At 47.5% G+C, this 24,063-nt stretch overlaps 1 long non-coding RNA gene across 1 annotated transcript in view; it reads right to left on the reverse strand.

Annotated features, from left to right (window-relative positions):
* The window catches only part of LOC141145774 (uncharacterized), a 48,138-nt gene extending 24,593 nt beyond the window's left edge, over positions 1-23,545 (reverse strand). Inside the window, exons 1-2 of the long non-coding RNA XR_012244633.1 lie at positions 23,033-23,545; positions 3,960-4,074 (exon numbers count right to left, since the gene is read on the reverse strand). This is a non-coding gene — a long non-coding RNA (uncharacterized lncRNA). The remainder of the gene's footprint in view (positions 1-3,959; positions 4,075-23,032) is intronic.
* Between the last annotated feature and the right edge of the window lie 518 nt (positions 23,546-24,063).

Raw genomic sequence — 24,063 nt, forward strand, 5'->3', positions numbered from 1 at the left:
CTGTCCTTAAAGTCCTTCCTGTCCTTGGGCCTAGTTACTGTATTAAAGTCACCTCCAAAGACCACTTGCCGGGATGTAAAAAGAAATGGCTTGATCCTTGTAAAAAGGCATTTCCTGTCCCACTTTGTGTGCGGCCCATAGACATTAATTAGGCGCAGGTCCTGCCCTCCCACAAGGACGTCTAAGACCATACATCTCCCAATCTCCACCTCAATAACCCGCCGGACAGTTACCATGCCGGTTTTAAACAACACCGCCACACCGCCGTAAGGCTCGGCCGCAAGAGACCAGTAAGATGGACCATACCTCCCCTCTCTCTTGGCCATATGAATATCTGCCAAGGAGGTGAGCCTAGTCTCTTGCAAAAATAAAATTTCAGCATCTAATTGGCTGAACAAAAAGAAGGCCATAGAACGAGCTCTTACTGACTTAATGCTGGCGACATTTATTGTCACCACCTTTAACGGAGGGCGAACCGTCATTTGGGTTATTGGGTGGATTGCTTCTTAGCTCCCCTCTGCAGCTCATCACCAGAAGCCTCTCTCTTTCTTGTGGCCGCCTCAAACTCCATTTCGGAATCAGAACTTTGCTCCGAAGAAGCTCCAGATGAAGAAATATCCCAATTAGAGGACCTATAACGGTTGGAGACAGGCACTGGAGCCTGTTCCGTCCTCACCACCTGCTTCTTCCGCTTCCCTACCTTCCTTCTCTCCTCCAGGTACTGCAGGTCAGCTTCAGAGATGCCCTCATCTCTTACTTTTTTCTGTGAAGTCTTTCCCCAAGACTTCTTTACAGAGGAAGAAGCAACCTTTTTAGTACATGTTACCACTCCTGGTGGGGGGGTGCTCCCTTTGAGTCAGACTTAGGAGGGGTAGACTCCTGGGGGGGAACTGACTCGGGGGGCACAGACTTGGAAGGTTCTGACACAAGAGGAGGGGATACAGTAGGCTGGGGGGACACAGAGACAGATACAGAAGGAATACTTACAGACACAGGAGGGGTGGCCACAGGAACTGGAGAGGGATCCTGAACAGGACCAGGGGAGTCGGTCACCACAGAGGAGGATGGTACACCAGGGGCCTCACCCTCCATCCTGCCCAGCCTTGACAAGTCATCTAGTACCTCCTTCGCCATATTGTGCCAGGCTTCAGGACATCTGCTGTAGGGGTGGCCAAGGCGCAGGCACAGGTTGCACCTGATCATCTCGGTGCAGTCCTTGGCCATATGACCCTGACCCCGACACACTGAACATATCAAGGCTGAACAGGAGGAGCTCAAATGCCCCTTTTCTCCACAGCGGTGACACAGCTTTGGCTGACCAGGGTAGAAAATAGTCATCCTATCCCTCCCTATAAAAGCTGAGGAGGGCAGGTGACGGACAACATTCCCATCCCTGGCCAACCTGACTGTAACCGACCAACCCCCAGTCCAGATGTTACGTTCATCAAGTATTTTATCGGGCTTAGTCAATACTTTACCATAATTATTTAACCAGACCTCTAAATCTCGAGCAGGAACACTCTCATTAGTGAGAATAATTGTGATTTTTTTTCACTGTAGACCTTTGTGAAACTGCAACTGGGGTCAGACCTTCCCATTCGGGTCTCGACCTGCACCGAGCCTCATATCTCTCCCAGAACAGGTCAAGACCCTCTGGCCTGGTGAAACTAATAGTATATTCCCAGCTCCCAGCAACATGTATTAGGGCATACAGATCATTTGCCCCAAAACCCATCTCCAAAATCATGTCCACCACTGCACGCCGTGCTGGAGGGATTGCACCACCTTCCCATTTAAGAATCACTACATTTCGTCTCGGACCCCCAGCAAAAGCCAGAGACCCAAGACCAGATCCCGGGGTGCCCAAAGTGGTAGGCCGCAGGGGGAAAACCCGCTTGGGGGCGGAGCCACCAGGAGCAGAGCGTACAACCTGAGCAAATGTAGGTTTATCAGGGCCAAGGCCCCACACTGATGTCACAGTAGTCTGTACATTACTATTATTATTATTATCTGCTTGAACAGAGTTGGTAGGACTGTCCATCACGCTGGTACTGGGATAATCAGTCACACAAACATTCACATTCCCATCAGGAATAGTCACAGTTTCTAAAATAATACCAGCTGTCTCCTGAAGCTGTGCTGTAGAGTCCTCAGCAGCTGTGGGGCAAACAGCTTTAGACTCAGCTAAAGGGGGGTTAATTGGCTCTGCTGAATGTTGCAGTTCCTCTGCAGGAATGTCATTTTTTAAATGCATTTTTTGCTGCACTGCAGCATCAGCAGGCACAGCATTGCCACACACAGGACTAGCAGCCTGATTGTCAATGAGCACATTGTCAGTATCAGTCACAGTGTTCACAAAAACAGTTTTATGCACCACATGGGGCTTGACAGGCTTTACCTTGTCAAGCACATTATCAGCAATGTCCTCCTCATGAAACACCAGCTGATCACCCCGCATAGGAGACTCCATTGCCTGGATTACCCTGAGCATGCCTCCTGAGTCCTGGGAAGGCATGGGGCTGCTTACCTCTCCCTGAGGGGGCAGGGGGTCTGAACTGGGGGTCTCCTTCTCCACCTCCATTTTTGTCATACTGGCAAACCTTCTGTCATTGCAGAATTTTTCCTTAAAGGGCCCATCTCTGCCTTCCATCATGGCCACAATGGTTTCTTGGTGTTCCACCCGGACCTTGGCCAATTGGATCTCCGGATCCATGGACCCACGTCTCTGGCTATGCAAGCCCTCGCGCTGCCTTCTCAGGCGCTTCAGCTCCGTTCTCAGTTTGTACAGCTTGTCTCTTTCTCTATTCAGGACCTTAATCCCGGCCACCACTCGCTCCTGAATTACCTCTGAGCCCTCATCCTTACCAGGGGCAGAAAGATCACAAGCCATGGTTTGTGCAGGGGCAGGCATGTCACCCGATGGCCCAGGAGATGGCTGAGAGCTTCCAGCAGGAGAGGCCCTGCTGGCCTCCATGGCTTCCCCAGAAAGGGGCCAGGAGAGCTGGGAAAGATTTCACCACCACTCCTCTCTCACACGGATCACCTGCAGCAGCTTCAGAGAGACCTTCCTCCTGACATACCTGTGCTCCAATGATGGGTGGGGCACTATTCCTCCCACTGACACCAATGATGGGATACTATTCCTCTCACTGATACCAATGATGAGGCACCATTCCTCTCACTGAAACCAATGATGGGACACTAGTTCTCCCACTGACTCCAATGATGAGGAACTATTCCTCCCACTAAAACCAATGATGGGGCACTTTTCCTCACACAGACACTAATGATAGGTTATTATTCCCCCCCCCCCCACTGAAACCAACGATGGGACTCCTACTGACACCAAATATTGGGCACAATTACTCTCATTGACACCAGTGATAGAGCACCATTCCTTGAATTGACACCAATGATGGGGCACTATTCCACCCACTGACACCAGCAATAGGTCACTACCCCACACACTTACCCCAATGATGGGGCACCATTGCTCCTCCTACTGACAACAGTGCTACGTCATTTTTTCATTCCTACTGACCACCAAGTTTGAGGCATTTTCTACTTTCCCTGGCCAGTCCAGCAGCCCCACTCTAATCTGATGGACCATAAACTGACCCTTTGTTTAGAAAGTTTGGAGACCCTTACTCTATGAATTCCTACCACTGCTGAAATCCCGGTGCCTAAAACTAGAGATTCAGAAGAGAAAAGATTTTACAGTCAATTTACTTGACAAGATGTTTCTTATTTTCTTGCCTCAGTCTCCTCTGTAACTCTCTTTTATCTCCAAAAAACATGTTTTTCCATTATTTGTTCTATTGTTCTGTGCACGTATGTATTGTTTTCATTTTTTACATTGCCGAGTTCCCCTCAAAGGCTCCTCATTTCCGGAGGGGTCCATGTTGTCCCAGAAGTGATCGGGAATAATTAGAATTATGCCTCAATTAAGCCCATATTACCTTTTTTTTTTTCTTCTTCTTCTTCTTTTTTATTTCTGTGCGTTGCATATGCTGCTCTTTTTTCTTCTTTCTTTAAGCTCTGTGCCCGGTGGCGGTGGATAATATGGCACCTTTTCTGTTAAGAAATTTGAGAACGTTATGAACGCTGTAAATAATTCATGATTGCCGAAGATCAGAGGGAAGCATTAAACACCAAAGCAATGTTAGATTATACTTTGATAGGAGCTTGTGAATAATTCAGATAAATGTAAATCATTACATCGCTGAACTTACTAACAATTGATTTGTCCACACAGGCTAACAAAGCAATTAAGTGTTGAAATCACTTCAGAACATGCATTAACTCTCACCAAAAAACTCAGCGTCAAATATTTGACTGCGTGCGGGCTGTGTGCTTGAACTGCCTGGGTCGTGACTTTCTTTTTCTATCTGAAGTGTATATGTTTGGCAAATTTTATGGTAGAATCCTACTGGTTTCCAAAGGCGGCTGGTGGTATATTTTTTTTTAAAACAATCCACCCGCAGCCACCCCCCCCCCCACCCTGGTTGGTCAGATCAACCCCGTCCCCAGTCAGTCAATAGGTTCTCTTCTCCTCTGCGCCAATTGGGTGACGGGTGACCCGCTTCCTGATTTGCCAATTGGAGAATCAGGAAGGCAATAGCGAATATTTATTCACTATTGTCACACAACTGGGTGGGATCGGGGCACAGTGTTCTGCGCCCCGAGCCCACCCATTTTTGAAGCCAATTAGAGTCTCAGGCTCTAATCATGTGCTTAAAAAAAAAAAACATTGAAATCCATGCGTCCGGCACCCTGCATGTAGATTAGGGGCCGGGCGCATGGATTAGGAGGGTGGTGCCCCTGCACCCTGTATGATTGGGCCGCTATTGCTGGCTTTTACAGCACTTTCTAAAACTGACAAGAAGGATGATTGACTTTCTTTGTAACTGATCACACTCAGTTCTGGAAATCTTTGGCAGTAATGGGTATGGGTAATGCCAACATCCCTTTTTAGGTGGAGCCATAGGCATACACAGGGTGCCCTAGTTAGTACGTTATGTGCAGATTCCCCCTAGACCCCGGGCTTCCACCCCGTGGGGGGGACTTTCAGCTTTAATTTGAGGGTATTTACATCCAAATCAGGTGAACGGTGTAGGAATTACAACAGTTTGTATATGTGCCTTCCACTTTTTAAGGGACCAAAAGTAATGGGACAGATTAACAATCATCCTTCAAACTTTCACTTTTTAATACTTGGTTGCAAATCCTTTGCAGTCAATTACAGCCTGAAGTCTGGAATGCATAGACATCACCAGACGCTGGGTTTCATCTCTGGTGATGCTCTGCCAGGCCTCTACTGCAACTGTCTTCTGTTCCTGCTTGTTCTTGGGGCATTTTCCCTTCAGTTTTGTCTTCAGCAAGTGAAATGCATGCTCAATCGGATTCAGGTCAGGTGATTGACTTGGCCATTGCATAACATTCCACTTCTTTCCCTTAAAAAAATCTTTGGTTGCTTTCGCAGTATGCTTCGGGTCATTGTCCATCTGCACTGTGAAGCGCCATCCAATGAGTTCTGAAGCATTTTGCTGAATATGAGCAGATAATATTGCCCGAAACACTTCAGAATTCATCCTGCTGCTTTTGTCAGCAGTCACATCATCAATAAATACAAGAGAACTAGTTCCATTGGCAGCCATACATGCCCGCGCCATGACACTACCACCACCATGCTTCACTGATGAGGTGGTATGCTTTGGATCATGAGCAGTTCCTTTCCTTCTCCATATTCTTCTCTTCCCATCACTCTGGTACAAGTTGATCTTGGTCTCATCTGTCCATAGGATGTTGTTCCAGAACTGTGAAGGCTTTTTTAGATGTTGTTTGGCAAACTCTAATCTGCCCTTCCTGTTTTTGAGGCTCACCAATGGTTTACATCTTGTGGTGAACCCTCTGTATTCACTCTGGTGAAGTCTTCTCTTGATTGTTGACTTTGACAAACATACACCTACCTCCTGGAGAGTGTTCTTGATCTGGCCAACTGTTGTGAAGGGTGTTTTCTTCACCAGGAAAATAATTCTTTGGTCATCTACCACAGTTGCTTTCCGTGGTCTTCCGGGTCTTTTGGTGTTGCTGAGCTCATTCTGCGTTCTTTCTTTTTAAGGATGTTCCAAACAGTTGATTTGGGCACACCTAATGTTTTTGCTATCTCTCTGATGGGTTTGTTTTGTTTTTTCAGCCTAATGATGGCTTGCTTCACTGATAGTGACAGCCCTTTGGATCTCATATTGAGAGTTGAGAGCAACAGATTCCAAATGCAAATAGCACGCTTGAAATTAACTCTGGACCTTTTATCTGCTCCTTGTAAATGGGATAATGAGGGAATAACACATACTGACCATGGAACAGCTGAGCAGCCAATTGACCCATTACTTTTGGTCCCTTAAAAAGTGGGAGGCACATATACAAACTGTTGTAATTCCTACACCATTCACCTGATTTGGATGTAAATACCCTCAAATTAAAGCTGAAAGTCTGCAGATAAAGCACATCTTGTTCGTTTCATTTCAAATCCATTGTGGTGGTGTATAGAGCCAAAAAGATTAGAATTGTATCGATGTCCCAATATTTATGGACCTGACTGTATATACAGCTATAAACAGTCTCCTTTACTTTCTTCCTGCACACCCTTGCTTGCACCAGCTAAATCACTTGAATGATCTGACAGTCAGATTTGTAGCAATAGCCCTTTACAGGCTACCATTTAAACGGGGGGGTGGGGTCTGGGGGTCCCCTTGTTAAAGGAGGCTTCCAGATTCCGATAAGCCCCCAGCCCACAAACCCCCACAACCACCGGGCAAGGGTTGTGGGGATGAGGCCCTTGTCCCCATCAACATGGGGACAAGGTGCTTTGGGGAGCTACCCCAAAGCACCCTCCCCATGTTGAGGGCATGTGGCCTAGTATGGTTCAGGAGGGGGGGGCTCTCTCATCACCCCCTTTTTTCCTGCCAGGTTGCGTGCATGTATAAGGGTCTGGTATGGTGCAGGGTTCCCCTTAAAATCCATACCAGACCTGAAGGACCTGGTATGGAATTTGGGGGGACCCCCATGCAATTTTTTCTTTACATTTTGGTTCGGGGTTCTCCTTCATATTCATACCAAAGGGTCTGGTAATGGACTGGGGGGGATCCCATGCTGTTTTTTTCAATGACTTTATCTGTATTGCCAGGACCCGACAATTCATTATAGCCGCAAGTAGTTTTAAATGACTTTTTTTTCTTTTAGAAATGTCATTGTGCAGGGACTGTTCTAAACACAGGAAAAATGTGCCACTTTACAGGCATACTATAGACACCCCCCCCCCCCGGTACGAAATTTAAAGGAATATTTCACTTTTATTGTTTCACTTTAAGCATTATTAAAATCACTGCTCCCATAAAAACGGCCATTTTTAAAACTTTTTTTGCATTGATACATGTCCCCTGGGGCAGGACCCGGGTCCCCAAACACTTTTATGACAATACCATGCATATAAGCCTTTAAAATTAGCACTTTTGATTTTTCCCATAGACTTTTAAAGGGTGTTCCGTGGCTTTCGAATTTGCGGCGAACACCCCAAATTGTTCACTATTCGGCGAACAGGTGAACACTTACGTTCAACTCGAACATCGGGCTCATCCCTACTTGTAAGCAACAAATGTCAGAAAAAGGTTTAGCCTTTTAGTGGTTAAACTGCCCTCATCTACCGACTGAAATTTATTCTTTTCATCTAAAATAACCGAGAGATACATTGGGGTTGATTTACTAAGGCAAATCCACTGTGCACTCAGCGCTGAGGAATGTGGGTAAACAATGGTCGGATTTTTTTTTTTTTTTGACAGCTCGGCTCTGCACTGTTTACATAGAATTGCGGAAACAGCTGATTAGCATCGTGCGGGGGGTTAAATCAAGATCATGATCTTTTAACGATTAATCATGCAGCTCTGGCACAGAGCCAATCAGCATTGTTCAGACAGAGGGTCAGGGGTCCTGCAGCCTCATAGGACAGTCAAAGCAGAATGAAAACTCATAGGACAGTCAAAGCAGAATGAAAACTTCTCCTACAAGCTTTAACGGGACACTCATTGAAGTCATAATGCCCTGTACACACGGTCGGACTTTCCGACAGAAAATGTGCGATCAAAGCTTGTTGTCGGAAATTCCGACCGTGTGTAGGCTCCATCGGACATTTTCCATCGCAATTTCCGACACACAAAGTTTGAGATCTGGATCTAAAATTTTCAGACAACAAAATCCGTTCGCGTAAATTCCGATCGTGTGTAGACAATTCCGACGCACAAAGTGCCACGCATGCTCAGAATCAAGCAGAAGAGCAGCACTGGCTATTGAACTTAATTTTTCTCGGCTCGTCGTACGTGTTGTACGTCACCGTGTTCTTGACGTTCGGAATTTCCGACAAGATTTGTGTGACCCGTGTGTATGCAAGACAAGTTTGAGCCGACATCCGTCGGAAAAAATCTGAAGGATTTTGTTGTTGGAATGTTCGATCGTGTGTACAGGGCATAAGACTGATATATACTGCTGAAGAGAAAAGGTATTTAGCAATTTATATACTAACATGATTGCATCTCCATGTTCTGTATACTGCGGAAGACCAGTTATTATAGTGAATACAGGGTCCTGGGTTTAGTAACACTTTAATTAACTTTTATAGTGACTGGCAAGGATGCAAGTAGAAAGAGGGAATTGTCTGTTTAGGATTATTAAACCTTTGGGTGAGCGCTGTAGGTGGTTGTTATACACTGTTAATTATTTGGCTTAAGACTTTTTTTTTACAATACTGAAAATGATTACGGTATACTTTTTTTATATTGTATTTATTTGAACTTCAGAAAGTTTTTTTTTTCTTTTACATTGTCAAATTTTAAATAATGTGTATTGGTGTTTTATATTTCTGAACGGCAGCAAATGATAACCAGAAAACCAGCCTTCAAAGCAATTTGAAAACTCACATCTTCATCCCCTGACCACTCAGCATTTCATAAGCATAAAATGTATCTTTTGTTTTTTTCCTGGTATTGTCGCTCGCCTGTCCGCCTACCAGCCCCGCACTTACCCCATCCAGGTCGCGGGCAGCTTCGGAGACTTCCCCCTGCGTCTCCATCTCAGCGGATTTCCCCCTGCTTCTGCTCCTGGCCAATACGGTCGCTTCTCCTCTCGGCCAATTGGGTCTTAGGACCCGCTTCCTGATTGGCCAGGAGGAGAAGCAGGAAGACAATAGTGAATATCAATTCACTATTGTCACACAACTGGTAGGGCTCTGGGCACAGTGGTCTGCGACCCGAGCCCACCCTTCTTGAAGCCAATTAAAGCCTCAGGCTCTAATCACATGCTTCGAAAAAAAAAAAAAACCCTATTGAAATCCATGCGTCCGGCACTCTGCATGTAGATTAGGAGCCGGGCGCATGGATTAGGGGAACGGTGCCCCTGTTCCCCTGATGGAGCGGCCGCCACAGCTGGGGAGACTAACCCTCTTTATTTGCCCTGGTGACCATTGTCAAGGGAAATCAAAAATTTAAAGGGGTTGTAAAGTCTCCAGGTTTTTCACCTTATTGCATTCTATGCCGAGCCCTGCTGTTTGTGCAATGGGCGCAGCAGCAGGACTTGAGCACTCACCCGCACGGGTGCACCCAGGGAAAGTGGCTTTCCGTGGGGGCACCCAATGAAGAGGCGGAACCAGGAGCGCCACTGGGGCATCCCAGAAGAAGAGGATCAAGGCTGTAGGGTTCAATATTGAGTTGGCCAACCCTTTACAGCTTTAACAGCTTCAACTCTTCTGGGAAGGCTGTCCACAAGGTTTAGGAGTGTGTCTATGGGAATGTTTGACCATTCTTCCAAAAGCGCATATATGAAGTCAGGCACTGATGTTGGACGAGAAGGCCTGGCTTGCAGTCTCTGCTCTAATTCATCCCAAAGGTCTTCTATTGGGTTGAGGTCAGGACTCTGTGCAGGCCAGTCAAGTTCCTCCACCCAAACTCGCTCATCCATGTCTTTATGGACCTTGCTTTGTGCACTGGTGCGCAGTCATGTTGGAACAGGAAGGGGCCATCCCCAAACTGTTCCCGCAAAGTTGGGAGCATGAAATTGCCCAAAATATCTTGGTATGCTGACGCCTTAAGAGTTCCCTTCACTGGAACTAAGAGGCCAAGCCCACCCTTGAAAAACAACCCCGCACCATAATCCCCCCTCCACCAAATGATTTGGACCAGTGCACAAAGCAAGGTCCATAAAGACATGGATGAGCGAGTTTGGGGTGGAGGAACTTGGCTGTCCTGATTGGGCTTCTGGAAGAATGGTCAAACATTCCCATAGACACACTCCTAAACCTTGTGGACGGCCTTCCTAGAAGAGTTGAAACTGTTATAACTGCAAAGGGTGGGCCAACTCAATATTGAACCCTACGGACTAAAACTGGGATGCCATTAAAGTTCAGGCGTGTAAAGGCAGGTGTCTCAATACTTTTGGTAATATAGTGTAGTTTCCTGAACCTGTCCTGCTGGGGAGAGGGTCAGCACTGTGAGTCCATCGGGTTCTATTCAAATACACAGTGCTGTCAATCTCTGGCTGGAGAACTTGCTGAGCAACGCTAATGCCGCGTACACACGGTCGGACTTTCCGGCATACTTGGTCCGGCGGACCAGAGTGTGCCGGACAATCCGCCCGTGTGTAGGCGCCGGCGGACTTTTCCGGCGGACTTTTTCCCAAAAGCCCGCCGGACCTAGATTTGAAAAAAGTTTTAAATCTTTCCGCCGGACTCAGTTTCGGGCGGAAAGTCCGCTCGTGTGTGTGCTGGTCCGACGGAAAGCCCGCTCGTGTGTATGCTGGTCCGACGGACCAGATACGACACGAGGGCAGGGTATTGCATCTCGCGCTCGCTGCAATAGGAAAAACAAATTTTCCTATTGCGGCGAGCGCGGGTCATACCAGGCCCTTAGGTCTGGTATGGATTATAAAGGGAACCCCCTACGCCGAAAAAACGGCGTGGGGTCCCCCCTAAAATCCATACCAGACCCCGATCCGAGCACGCAGCCTGGCCGGTCAGGAAAGGGGGTGGGGACGAGCGAGCGCCCCCCCCTCCTGAACCGTACCAGGCCGCATGCCCTCAACATGGGGGGTGGGTGCTTTGGGGGAGGGGGGCGCCCTGCGGGGCCCCCCACCCCAAAGCACCTTGTCCCCATGTTGATGAGGACAAGGGCCTCTTCCCGACAACCCTGGCCGTTGGTTGTCGGGGTCTGCGGGCGGGGGCTTATCGGAATCTGGGAGCCCCCTTTAATAAGGGGGCCCCCAGATCCCGGCCCCCCACCCTATGTGAATGAGTATGAGGTACATGGTACCCCTACCCATTCACCTAGGGAAAAAGTGTAATAAAACACACTACACAGGTTTTTAAAATATTTTATTAAACAGCTCCGGGGGGGAGATCTTCCTCCGGCTTCGGTGGTCTTCTTCCGGCTTCGGAGGTCCCTGCGCTTCATCTTCTCCCGGCGTCCGGTTGGTTCTTCTCCCGGTGTTCCAGTTCTTCGGCCGGCTCCTCTGCTGTCTTCAGGTAGCTCTCTTGCCAGCAGAGGTCCGGACTCCTGGGCTTCTGGGCTTCTTCTCTTCTCTTCTCTTCTCTTCTCTTCTCTTCTCTTCTCTTCTCTTCTCTTCTCTTCTCCAGATGTTGACACGACGCTCTCTCCGGCTGGACTGCTCTCCGAGGGCTGCGTTGTGACTTATATAGGTGGAGACCCCGCCCCCTTTTGATGTCACAGTCCCTGGGCATGCTGGGACTGTGACGTTTTAGGGGGCGTGGTCAACATCACCCAGTGACCACGCCCCCTAAAACGTCACAGTCCCAGCATGCCCAGGGACTGTGACATCAAAAGGGGGCGGGGTCTCCGCCTATATAAGTCACAACGCAGCCCTCGGAGAGCAGTCCAGCCGGAGAGAGCGTCGTGTCAACATCTGGAGAAGAGAAGAGAAGAAGCCCAGAAGCCCAGGAGTCCGGACCTCTGCTGGCAAGAGAGCTACCTGAAGACAGCAGAGGAGCCGGCCGAAGAACTGGAACACCGGGAGAAGAACCAACCGGACGCCGGGAGAAGATGAAGCGCAGGGACCCCCGAAGCCGGAAGAAGACCCCCGAAGCCGGAGGAAGATCTCCCCCCCCGGAGCTGTTTAATAAAATATTTTAAAAACCTGTGTAGTGTGTTTTATTACACTTTTTCCCTAGGTGAATGGGTAGGGGTACCATGTACCCCATACTCATTCACATAGGGTGGGGGGCCGGGATCTGGGGGCCCCCTTATTAAAGGGGGCTCCCAGATTCCGATAAGCCCCCGCCCGCAGACCCCGACAACCAACGGCCAGGGTTGTCGGGAAGAGGCCCTTGTCCTCATCAACATGGGGACAAGGTGCTTTGGGGTGGGGGGCCCCGCAGGGCGCCCCCCTCCCCCAAAGCACCCACCCCCCATGTTGAGGGCATGCGGCCTGGTACGGTTCAGGAGGGGGGGGGGCGCTCGCTCGTCCCCACCCCCTTTCCTGACCGGCCAAGCTGCGTGCTCGGATCGGGGTCTGGTATGGATTTTAGGGGGGACCCCACGCCGTTTTTTCGGCGTAGGGGGTTCCCTTTATAATCCATACCAGACCTAAGGGCCTGGTATGCCCCGCGACGGGGCTCGCAAGGTGTCAATCTCGCCGATAAAAGCGGCAAGATTGACATCCTTTTCTAGTCCCGTCGCACCTGAGTCACGTTCAAAATGAACGGACTTGTCCGTGTGTGGGCAAGTCCGTTCATTCTGAAAGTCCGCCGTAACTCCGGCGAAAGTCCGTCGGAAAGTCCGGTCGTGTGTGGGCAAGTCCGTCCGTTTTAAAGTCCGGCGCACCTGGCGGACAAAGTCCGTCGGAAAGTGTGCCGGACCAAGTAGGATAGAAAGTCCGACCGTGTGTACGCGGCATAACAGTTTAGACGTTCTATTAGGTTGCACGTTTTTGACACATTTTCTGAAAGTGCACAAAAAACTCCTGCTTTCTGCATCTTTGGGGCTCTTTTAGAAAACGCACCAAAAACACACAATCTATTAGAAAGTCTATGGGAAACTGTGGGATAACTGCACAAAAATTGTGGGTATGCCTACGCTGCGGCCCAACCTCATACATTGCACCCCAGCCCCCATACATCCCTCCAGTCTTCCACACTACAGAGTAAACTCTTCTGCAAAACCCCCAGCCTCCTGGAGGGACCCCCAACCCCCTACAGAAATCCCCAACCCCCTACAGAAATCCAAGCTCCCAGAGTTGCCCCTAGCTCCTTCCAGAAACCTACAAGGCAATTAGGTCTGCTGCAGAGTCCCTTAACACACCACTAGCCTTCTAGAACCCCCGCCCCCTCCAAAGTGACACCCAGCCCCATGCAGAACCTTCCAACATTTCAATAAGTATTTTATATATCCATGCTTTTATTGTGTGAGTGTAGCACCCTTCTAGTTAGGTTCCTAGGATGTTAGTTCCTTTTGGCTCCTCTGTAATTATTGGAGCAGCTATTGATTTCTTTGGGCTGTTCTGGATATCACAGGTTACAAGTTTAATTGTTCTCCCCTGCTTTCTAAAGGGTTCTAGAACATAGGAGGCTGAGCAAGGTAGGTGTGCAACCTGAATTTTTATTGTGCTTCAGCCAATCTCTGGGGGGCTGTGCCCAGTAGGTGGCTGGATAGGCATTTAAATAGTCTGAGCTTTAGAACAGCAGGGTCTTCCTTTTGGAGGGATTCCTCCCGCATCAGTTCTTCTGATTTGAACTGATGTTCATTGAGGTCCCAGCTGCGGGGGCCTACCTCTAAATCCCATTGGAGCTAAGGATCTGGTCTGGAGAGCTCACTGAAGAGTGCCTGGTGGAAGCTGAAGGGTGCATAGCTGTCCTGCGGCATTGTGAGCTTTAACATCTCCCTTTTTTGAAGAGTGTCCGGTGGATAACGGAAGGATGCATCCCGCTATCCTGTGACATTGTTAGTACAGGCCTATGTTTCAGGCCTTAGTGACTGAGTGCTGTTATCTTTTGGGTGAGAGGGCCTGTGGCCAGTCTTTGACCCATGCAGGGCCCCAATCCTGGTTACCTTATTTTGCTTCTGGCATCAGAACTGTTCAGAGACGTTTAGTCTAATGAACTGTGTCCTCCTATCGCTATTCAGTGTTCCTGGACCTAGAATATCCCATGCCACCCCAAATCCCTTCCTGTTACCAGTTCTGCAAGCAAATAAGTAGGGTTGCACCAATACCACTTTTTTAAGACCAAGTACAAATAGCAATACTTTTTTCAAGTACTCGCCGATACCAATTACCAATATTTTTTTTAATGTCATATGACAGTGGCACTAATATGCAGCACTGATGGGCACTGATGAGGCGTGGACTGTCAGTAGTTTTATATATATATATATTTATTTATTTATTTATTTATTTATTTATATTTATTTTATTTTTTTTTTTTTTTTTTTTACAATGCTTTCTTTTTTTTGGACAGACAGTTTCAGTATTTTTTTTTTAATTATATATTTTTTTTTTTTTTACAATTTTACTGTAAAATATTTATTTATTACAATGTTTCCCTTTATTACATTTTTTTTTATTCAACCCTGTTGGGGGGTTGGGGGTTGTGGTGTGATGTCAGGGGTCCAAATTTGGGAAAGAAACAGTTATTACAGCGGTAACAGGCATTGGTGTTTTTAAGCTCCAAAAAAAAATCCAGGACCAGCGCGTTCTGAGGCTCCAGCGCTAGAGTTGTAAAAACGCCAGACACCGGTAAAAGGTGTTAAATGCAATTTAACGGGGCTTAACGCTGTATACAGTGTTAAGCCTCGTCTGGCGTTTCTGTGGCTCTATTCAAAATCAATGGTTCCCTGTGGGAACCCATTGATTTGAATAGAAGTCGCACCAGAAGTCAGATCAAGATGATCTGACTTGCGGTGCAACTTGTGTGCTCAGAATCTTGAAGGGGAACCCCACCAAAATGTAAAAAAAAATTTGCGTGAGGTTCCCCCCTAAGAAATGGTGCAGGGGTCCCCCCAGATCCATATCAGACCCTTATCCAAGCATGCACCCCAGCAGGTCTGGAAATGGGGGGGGCGGACCATCAAGCCCCCCTCCTGGACCATACCAGGCCATGTGCCCTCAACATGGGGGGGTGGGTGCTTTGAGGCAGGGGGGGGCTCTGTGCCCCCCCCACCCCAAAGCACCTTGGCCCCATGTTGATGAGGACAAGGGCCTTTTCTCGACAACCTTTGCCCGGTGGTTGTCAGGGTCTGCGGACGGGGGCTTAGCAGCCCTCTTTAAGAAGGGGGCCCCCAGATCCCGGCCCCCCCACCCTAGGTGAATGAGTATGACGCTCGCTCGTCCCCCCCTTTCCTGACCTGTCGGGCTGTGTGCTCGGATAAGGGTCTGGTATGGATCTCGGGGGGGGGGGGCATTTTTTTGAGCGTGGGGGTTCCCCTTAGGATCCAGACTGAAGGGTGTGGTATCATCGGGGGGGAACCTCACGCAAATTTTTTTTTTACATTTTGCCGGGGTGTTCCCCTTCAAGATTCGCACCACACAAGTCGCACCACAAGTCAGATCATCTTGATCTGACTTGTGGTGCGACTTCTATTCAAATCAACTGGCTCCCATAGGGAACCATTGATTTTGAGTAGAGGCAGAGAAACGTGGCTGAAAGCTAACATGGCTAAAAGCGCTTTGACGCCAATGCAAAACGCGGATAAAATTGCGGTTTTAACGCTGTTTTTTTCCTGGCTTCGATACTAGCTTTACAGCTTGTTTTTTAAAATGTCCGTGTGTATGAGGCCTAAATATCACTCCCACACACAGAACAACGTGATGCAGTTTCCCAGACATGGAAACGCATAGTGACAAAGCACATGTGGTTTCCGTGCAGTTACGTCTTAAAAACAGGGGACCTTTTTTCTGCAGGGAACGCAGGTACAGTAGCCCATTCACATGAATGGGCTGCTGTGCCTCTGCAAATGCAGAACCCTGGAGATGTGAACCTAGTCTTGGACCTTGCGCTGTTGCCGTGAGCAACAGCTTAACTTATACCCCAATTTTTTGCACATCTGCCACATTAGTTTGGGTGGGATGGAGGGGACAGTTCTTTCCAGCCAATGCTCAGCACTTGATGAGGGACTTGCCCTGGGTAAACATAGAGCAACTAATTAAGCTACTCACATTACCTAGATGTACTATGTCCACCCCTTGAAAACTTGGCTTTGTTCCAGGATGTAGCAATATGGACTACAAACATAAAGCACCATATCTCCTAGCATTTCAAGGTATTGCCTGTCCCTCTAGTGATCAATGTATCCAGTGACATCATATCTGTGTGCCAAATAAAAGGATTGTGGGAAGAATAGTTCCCCTGCCATATAATTGCTTTGCACGATTGTGTGCCAGGACTACATATCCCAGGGATCTTTGCTGCCATCTGAGGAATGCTGGGAGTAACTATAAAGCAGCAGAAGCCCACGCAGAAGGTCTCTTCCTCCTGGGTCTGACGAAAGACGGACCTCTCTGTACAACAGGGAGAGAGAGATTGTGTCCTTCCCACCCGTGGCCTGAGGTGCCTTACTCTGTTATTCGCTGTCAGACATCCTTTCCGGTATCAGAGAGGGCAAGGCCCTCTTGTCCCCTTGTGCGACTTGGAGGATCTTCGAGAGAAACTGGCTGAACTAAAGAAAGGGTCATTAAGGAGTCCAGAAGCCCTTAATCTTCCCCGATTGTGGTAGTAAGGAAGAAAAATGGGTCCCTCTGGATGTGTATTGATTATCGAACCTTGAATAGAAGGACTATCCCAGATCAATACATGACAGAAGAAGCTTTACAATGCTTATCAGGGGCCAAATGGTTCAGTGTGTTGGATCTAAAGAGTGGACACTACCAGATTCCTATGTACTCAAAAGATCGAGAGAAGACGGCTTTTATTAGCCCACTGGGATTCTTCAAGTTTGATTGAATGCCACAGGGATTAACTGGAGCCAATGCTACTTTCCAGCGACTGATGGAGAACACGGTGGGTGATATGAACTTGGTAGAAGTATTAGTCTACCTAGATGACATCATCACGTTTGGCCGAACACTGGAAGAGCATGAAGCCTGATTGGAAAGAGTTTTCCAGCGATTTACATGATGAGGGCTTAAAGCTGTTGTCACAGAAGTGCCAACTCTCCCAGACTTCAGTCACATACCTAGGACATGTGGTATCTGCCGAAGGGATAGCCACCGACCCCCAAAATCTGGAGGCGGTCACTTCTTGGGTTTGTCCAACTACTGTCACCGAATTGAGGTAGTTCTTGGGCTTTTGCTCCTACCACAGACAATCTGTGAAGAAATTCTCACAGATTACTCGGCCGTTGAATGAGATGTTACATAAGCAAATAGAAGGGGAACAGCAGAAAACCCAGAAAGGGGAAGCCAGGAGGCCTCTGGAATCTATCCAGGAACAATGGACACTGAAGTCGGACGCCACTGAAGAAGGACGCCACTGGACATCAGTGGTTAGCTGCTCTGTCCGAGTTCCAATTCAGTTTGAAATATCAACTGGGAGTGGGAAATAGAGGCGCTGACACTCTTTCCCGAAGACCTTACTTCACCCAGAATGGTCAGAAGAGTTGGGTTCATTTGCCTTCCAAAGGAGTATAGGCTGTGTGTCAAGGAGTGGAATATAAACACAAAGGAGCCATAGGGGCTGAAGTGGTGGGAGTCACCCCTGTGGAAGTACCAAAGCTCTACTGCAATTTGACGCAAGTGGGCAGACAAGAACTGCCTCAATTGACGAAAGAGAACATGAGAAGGGATCAGTGGAAAGACCCACTAGGGAATCTAATAAGGAAGTCGCTGTCCGCTAAAGACCCTCAGATATTGATGAACAGCCCCATTGAGGGAACCAAGGTGATTCATACAGAATGGGAACGAATGAAGCTGGAAGAGGGAATCATATATCGGAGCGGTCCCTCTGAAGAGGCAGAATGTGTGAGCCAACTGTTCCTTCCTGAGAAACATTGTTTTACTGTGCTAACCACTCTCCATGATGATCATGGTAATTTAGGCCCAGATAGAACTTTCAAACTAGTCAGGGATCAATTTTACTAGCCATCCATGAGAACGGAGGTGGAAAGTTACTGCCGCTCCTGTGTCCGGTGTATTCAGAGAAAAACTCTACCCGGCAGGGCAGCCCCATTGGGCCATCTACAAAGCCAAGGGCCGATGGAGTTGGTGTGCATTGATTTCTTGTGCCTGTAACCTAATCTGAGCGGAAGGAGTAATGTCCTGGTTGTGACAGATCATTTCACCTGATATGCTCAAGCTTTCCCCACCAGGGATCAACAAGCTAATACAGCGGCCAAGACACTAGTGGAGAAGTTCTTCGTCCATTACGGATTGCCTCAGTGCCTACACTCAGATCAAGGTTGGGACTTTGAGAGCAAATTGATCTGCAGACTATGCGAACTCTTAAACATAAAAAAAACAGAACGACTCCTTACCACCCCCAAGGGGATCCACAACCTGAGCGTTTCAATCGTACTCTGTTGAACATGCTGGGAAACCTCCCATTAGAGAAGAAACAGTATTGGGGAGAACATATCGCTGCAATAGTTCATGTCTACAATAGTACCTCAAATTCCCCTTACCGATTGATGTTCGGAAGAGAGGCTTGCTTAACCGTAGATTTAGCATTTGAAACTCAATTGATCACACCTCTCAAGCCTCCTATAGGGGATATGTCGACAGGCTTCGGAAGAACTTAGAGGTGGCTTATGAGAAAGCCAAGGAAGCCTCCACCATCAGAGAATGAATGAATAAGCAGAACTTTGATCTTAAAGTGAGGGTCCAGGATCTACAACCTGGGGATCGAGTGTTGTTACATAATCTAGGGGTGTCAGGAAAACATACGCTGGCTGATAAATGGCGTTCCCAACCCTACATTGTTTGTAAATGATTGCCTGGGCTCCTTGTGTATCAGATTCGGCTGGGAAAGGAAGACTGGCACCCTCAAGACTTGGCATCAAAACCATTTGCTGCCCATTTCAGAGGCTGTTTGAGTACCCTCAGCCCCTTGCCCAGAGACATATCAGTCCCCAACATGGAGGCCTAGGGTCAGGAAAACCTATCTATCTGCACTTCTGGAAGAGGAAAGTGATGACGAGGAATTACCTTTTGGATTGGCTATGGGTTCCCTCCTTAGAAGATGAATTCCATTGTTCCTGATGCTGAAGAATAGGGCTGTCCAGGGACAGGCTTCCACTTGCCTGACACTGAAGTGGTAGCCCCCTACACACTTCAGCAAAATGAGGAGGTCAAGCTGGAAACCTGGGAAATGTCTGATATGGCTGAACTCTCATCCCTCCTATCAATACAACAGGGAGAGAGATCATCCCTGAGCTGGGGTTAGAGCCTGAAATGGAACCAGAGACTGAGATCGAACCTGAACCGGAAGCTGGATGCAGTTTTTGGGACACAGGACAGGGACCTGAGTCACTGGAAGACATACATTCTCGGTTGAGACAAAAGATATGTCCCCCAAAGTGATTGACGTATGACACTCTTGGAGAAAACTCAGATGAACTCATACCTACTACTCAACCTCCCAGTCAAGCACTTGCCTCCTTTACCGAGTCTTTAGTAAAGGATGACCTTGATCCACCCCCTGACACTACTGGGTGGGCCACTAATTTATTATTGGCCTGCCATAAACTTAATATGACTTCTTCTATTGATGTATATAATTTGTTATCAGAGGATTCTTCACTAAGTCAGTTATTAGCTGTTGCAACTTCTAGTCTATTAGATATTTAATTGTTTAGCTTCCACAATGCAGTAAAGTGATAACAAGTTGTGCCCTGTCTTTAGGGACCGAAGACTTTCAAGTGGGGGGAGGATGTAGCAATATGGACTGCAAACATAAAGCACTGTATCTCCTAGCATTTCAAGGTATTGTCTGTCCTTCTAGTGATCAATGTATCCAGTGACATCATATCTGTGTGCCAAATAAAAGGATTGTGGGATAAATAGTTCCCCAGCCAGATAGTTGCTTTGCACGATTGTGTGCCAGGACTACATATCCCAGGGATCTTTGCTGCCATCTGAGAAATTCTGGGAGTAGCTATAAACGCAGCAGAAGCCCGCGTGGAAGGTCTCTTCCTCCTGGGTCTGACGCAAGACAGACCTCTCTGTGGAACAGGGAGAGAGTGGTCGCAGCCTACCACGTGGAGTCTTACTTCCAACTCTTGGCCTGAGGGGCCTCACTCTGTTATTTGCTGTCAGACTTCCTTTCTGGTATTCCGGTAGCTTTACGTTGGCAGGTCGAGACAGCGGATCCACTGCACGAGTGTCGCTACACGAATTCCTGTTTGGAGGACATCGGAGCGGTCTGGTCGTTGGTGAGAGGGCAAATTGCTCGACCTTTATCCATTCTTTGCCACCATTACATTGAGACACTTTGCACAGACATCTTTACTTCAAGATCACTTTACTGCATCATTTGAACACTGTGCTAAGACACCTTTAGTTATCTTCACTACAAGGAATCTACTGTTCCCACCACACCCAAATGGATTACAGTTAACTAGCTAGGAACTAGCCGGTGAAGAACATCAGATCTGCAACGTGAACGTTATTGCCATTACTTATAATTAGGCCCCTATATTACTCTTCTCTAGATCCGTTCTCCCTTCCTAGGATAGCATGTAGCCCGGCCAGGTTCCATCTTTATTAGTGTGGCAGTATAAGCAGTTAACTGAAACATCCGTCTAGGGCAGGGATATGCAATTAGCGGACCTCCAGCTGTTGCAGAACTACAATTCCCATGAGGCTTAGCGAGACTCTGACAGCCACAAGCATGACACCCAGAGGCAGAGGCATGATGGAATTTGTAGTTTTGCAACAGCTGGAGGTCCGCTAATTGCATATCCCTGGTCTAGGGGGTAACATGACATCTAAAGGAAGTGTACATATATGTATATAGTACTGTCAAAAATATTGTCTTGTGTCTTTTCGGAGGAATTAATTTGCTGAGTTGGTGCTGTTGCCCAGAACTCAGCAGATTTATTACCTCCTCTTGTGACAACTTCCCATTTATTGGTTCAAGTAAAATATTCATAGAACCTAAATATTGAGTTGTTTGATTATTGCCACACAGTGATACCAAGATGTCTGAACCCAGAGTGTAAGGTGGGTTGGAAAGTTCACCAGTTCACCACGTCATGGCCTTGCAGATGAGAAGGTAATTCTAAGCAGTCCCCTAGGGGGACGTACTACAAGTAGAGCACACCACCTGGCAAAGTGGTGCCTGAGCCTTATATTCCGTGTTTAGCAACAAGTACTGCTACTTGCAGCACTGGTGATGAGCGGGTCCACTCCGCTTCCTAACCCATGCCCCGCTCTGGCTCCACCCCACAAGCAATGCCCACCCTATGCTGCTCCACCACCAGTGTCTTGTCCCGCTCGGCCGCTCCCCAGTTATACAGTGTACACAGAAGCCGGAGGTGACACAAGTATGCCGGAGGAACTGAGGCAGAGACGGTGGTATTTTGTATATTGCTGTGCCCGGCCGGCAGACACAACACTGAGCTAGCACATTCCAGCAATTTATCGATTCTTCTTACACTGCATTTCCGGGACATAGAGGTGGCAGCTCGGCCGCCAGGCCACCAAAGTATTGCCTGGGTCCAATGGACCCAGTTGGACCTATGGTAGGGCCAGCCCTGGATCCTCTTTATGGGCTTCAGCACCTGACAGTGTCCCCTGTACTATCACGACTCACTAGAAACCTTTCCCTAACCAGAGCTATCCCTAATCACTGGGTTCCTTACCTTAACCTGCCATTTCCTCAAAGCACAACTAAAATAACATGGGACCCCACCTATTTAAAGGCTCCCCTGTTAAGATGAAAAAAAGAAGAAAAAAACGCGCTATAAACTAAAGTAAACAATAAATCGTTGAAAAGCTGCAATCCCAACAATAAACATCAATTGTGGAGTAAATATGAAAAATAAAAAGAATTGCGCTAATACATGTGCAAATTACCATAAAAGTCCTCAGTGAAAAAAATTTGTTTGTTTATGATATTGAGTGTAAATAAGAAATAAAAATGTATGTGGATAACAATTGATAATAATCCACCTTAATATCCAATAAGTGAAAAATCAATATGATTAAAAAGTTCAATTCGCCCAGAAAGGTACAAAAAATCCAAATGGTGATTCAATCAGTGACAGCAAAGGAGAGTCCACCACCAGGGATAGAGAGGGTTGCTCCTTACCAGATGGCCACGACCCCCCACTACAGAGGATCACAGCAAGCAGGCAATCTTAAAACACAGAGATTGGGAGCTTCTATCGATATCCACCAGGGGTCATCTCACCGTCAGCCACACCAGCGAAACCAATGGCAGGGATGCACCATAAAATACAAAAAGGGGCTCACATAGTGTAAAACCACCAAGATTTATTAAGAATTTAAAATAACAAAGTGAACACTTACAAAACGTAGTGAATGTAAAAGCCTAAAGTCCGGTTCCTTGGCCACAGGAACCCGGACAAACCCGTCCTGCTGGAATACAACACTATTTGGGGGTGACGTCAGCGCGTCGTCTGGCTCCGCCCTATGCGTTTCGTGACATCATCACGTCTTCCAGGGGCGTCTTTAAGATGGCTGCCTAAACTCTCTTGGGAACTTGGTATCAAATCAGACACCTATCTTTCCAAAGCAGGTAATGGAGTCCATAGGGGAAAATTCCTATTCTCACACTCCTCTTCCCTGTAGCATTGGCCCAGTGCCACCTACAGGCGGGAAGAATGCCTGCACCTGCCCGCAAGATGGTCCATATAAAAATTGTTGGGGGGGGGGGGGTCACTCTGCTCTGCGGTAGGGCCTGATGGAGGTTTATAGAGCCTACATAGATTGTTTACTTCAAGGAATTCTCCTCTCTATACAACCTTATTATAAAGTAGATCTCTTTAATAAGTTTTTTGAGATGTCACTTTTACTAAATCGATACCTGCTTAGGAATCTCCTCCAGGGTTAGCAGACAGGGAAAACTGCAGAAAAGAATTGTGTCATGTGTAGATAACCCTTCACGTGGAGTTTTTGGAAGGTGCTGGGTTTCATTTCACTTGGTTGGCTTCCTGGTATTAGTTTGAGCTGATAAGACAGATGGTGGATGGCTTACACATGGATGACTCCCAGTTTGCAGTGATTACGTTGTATGCTTCTGAGGGGTTTTGGTATGTCATGAAATAGCAGAACAAGGCCAGAAGGGAATTCCGACAAGCAAATAATTTTTCTCCTTGCTGGTGCCCCTCAAACTCCGTGGACGAGACCCAGTTCCGATCTTGTTCGTACATCAAGTATGTGCCTTTGTGTGCATGGAAACTTCCATGGAGGCGCTTTCAGAATCAGCCAGGAGAGGTTTTGGCACGGCTCAATTCATCCTGGTATTGTAAACAGACACAGCAGCCAAACTACGGTCCTGCCGAGGCATGCCATTGCTTTCGCACAGACCTAGTCATGCTGCTATAGGTTATGCCTACAAATTTTGTTGGGATTACATAAGATTGTTGTTTACTGCAAAGAGCCAACAAAACTTTATTAAAGGCGAACGGTATAGGATCAAAATAAAGGCAACCTGTTAGGATAGAGATATGGGAGCTGCCATTACTGACCTGCAGGGCTTTCATCTATAAAGGGACATAGGGGGTTGATTTACTAAAGGCAAATAGACTGTGCACACTGCAAAGTGCAGTTGCCCTCTGCAAAAGCAGTTGCTCCAGAGCTTAGTAATTGAGCAGAAGCTTTGCTGACTTCCATCGTCCAATCATGTGCAAGCAAAAATGCTGTTTTTTAAATTTCAAGGGCACACTGGCAGCATATGATGGGCACACTGGCAGCATTTGATGGGCACACTGGCAGCATTTGATGGGCACACTGGCAGCATTTGATGGGCACACTGGCAGCGTTTGGCACAGTGGCAGCCAGGGCTGGACTGGGACAAAAATTTGGCCCTGGACTTCCTCATGACTGGCCCACTTT

The sequence above is a fragment of the Aquarana catesbeiana genome, linkage group LG05 (genome assembly GCF_042186555.1).
Source record: "Aquarana catesbeiana isolate 2022-GZ linkage group LG05, ASM4218655v1, whole genome shotgun sequence".
Lineage (NCBI taxonomy): Eukaryota > Metazoa > Chordata > Amphibia > Anura > Ranidae > Aquarana > Aquarana catesbeiana.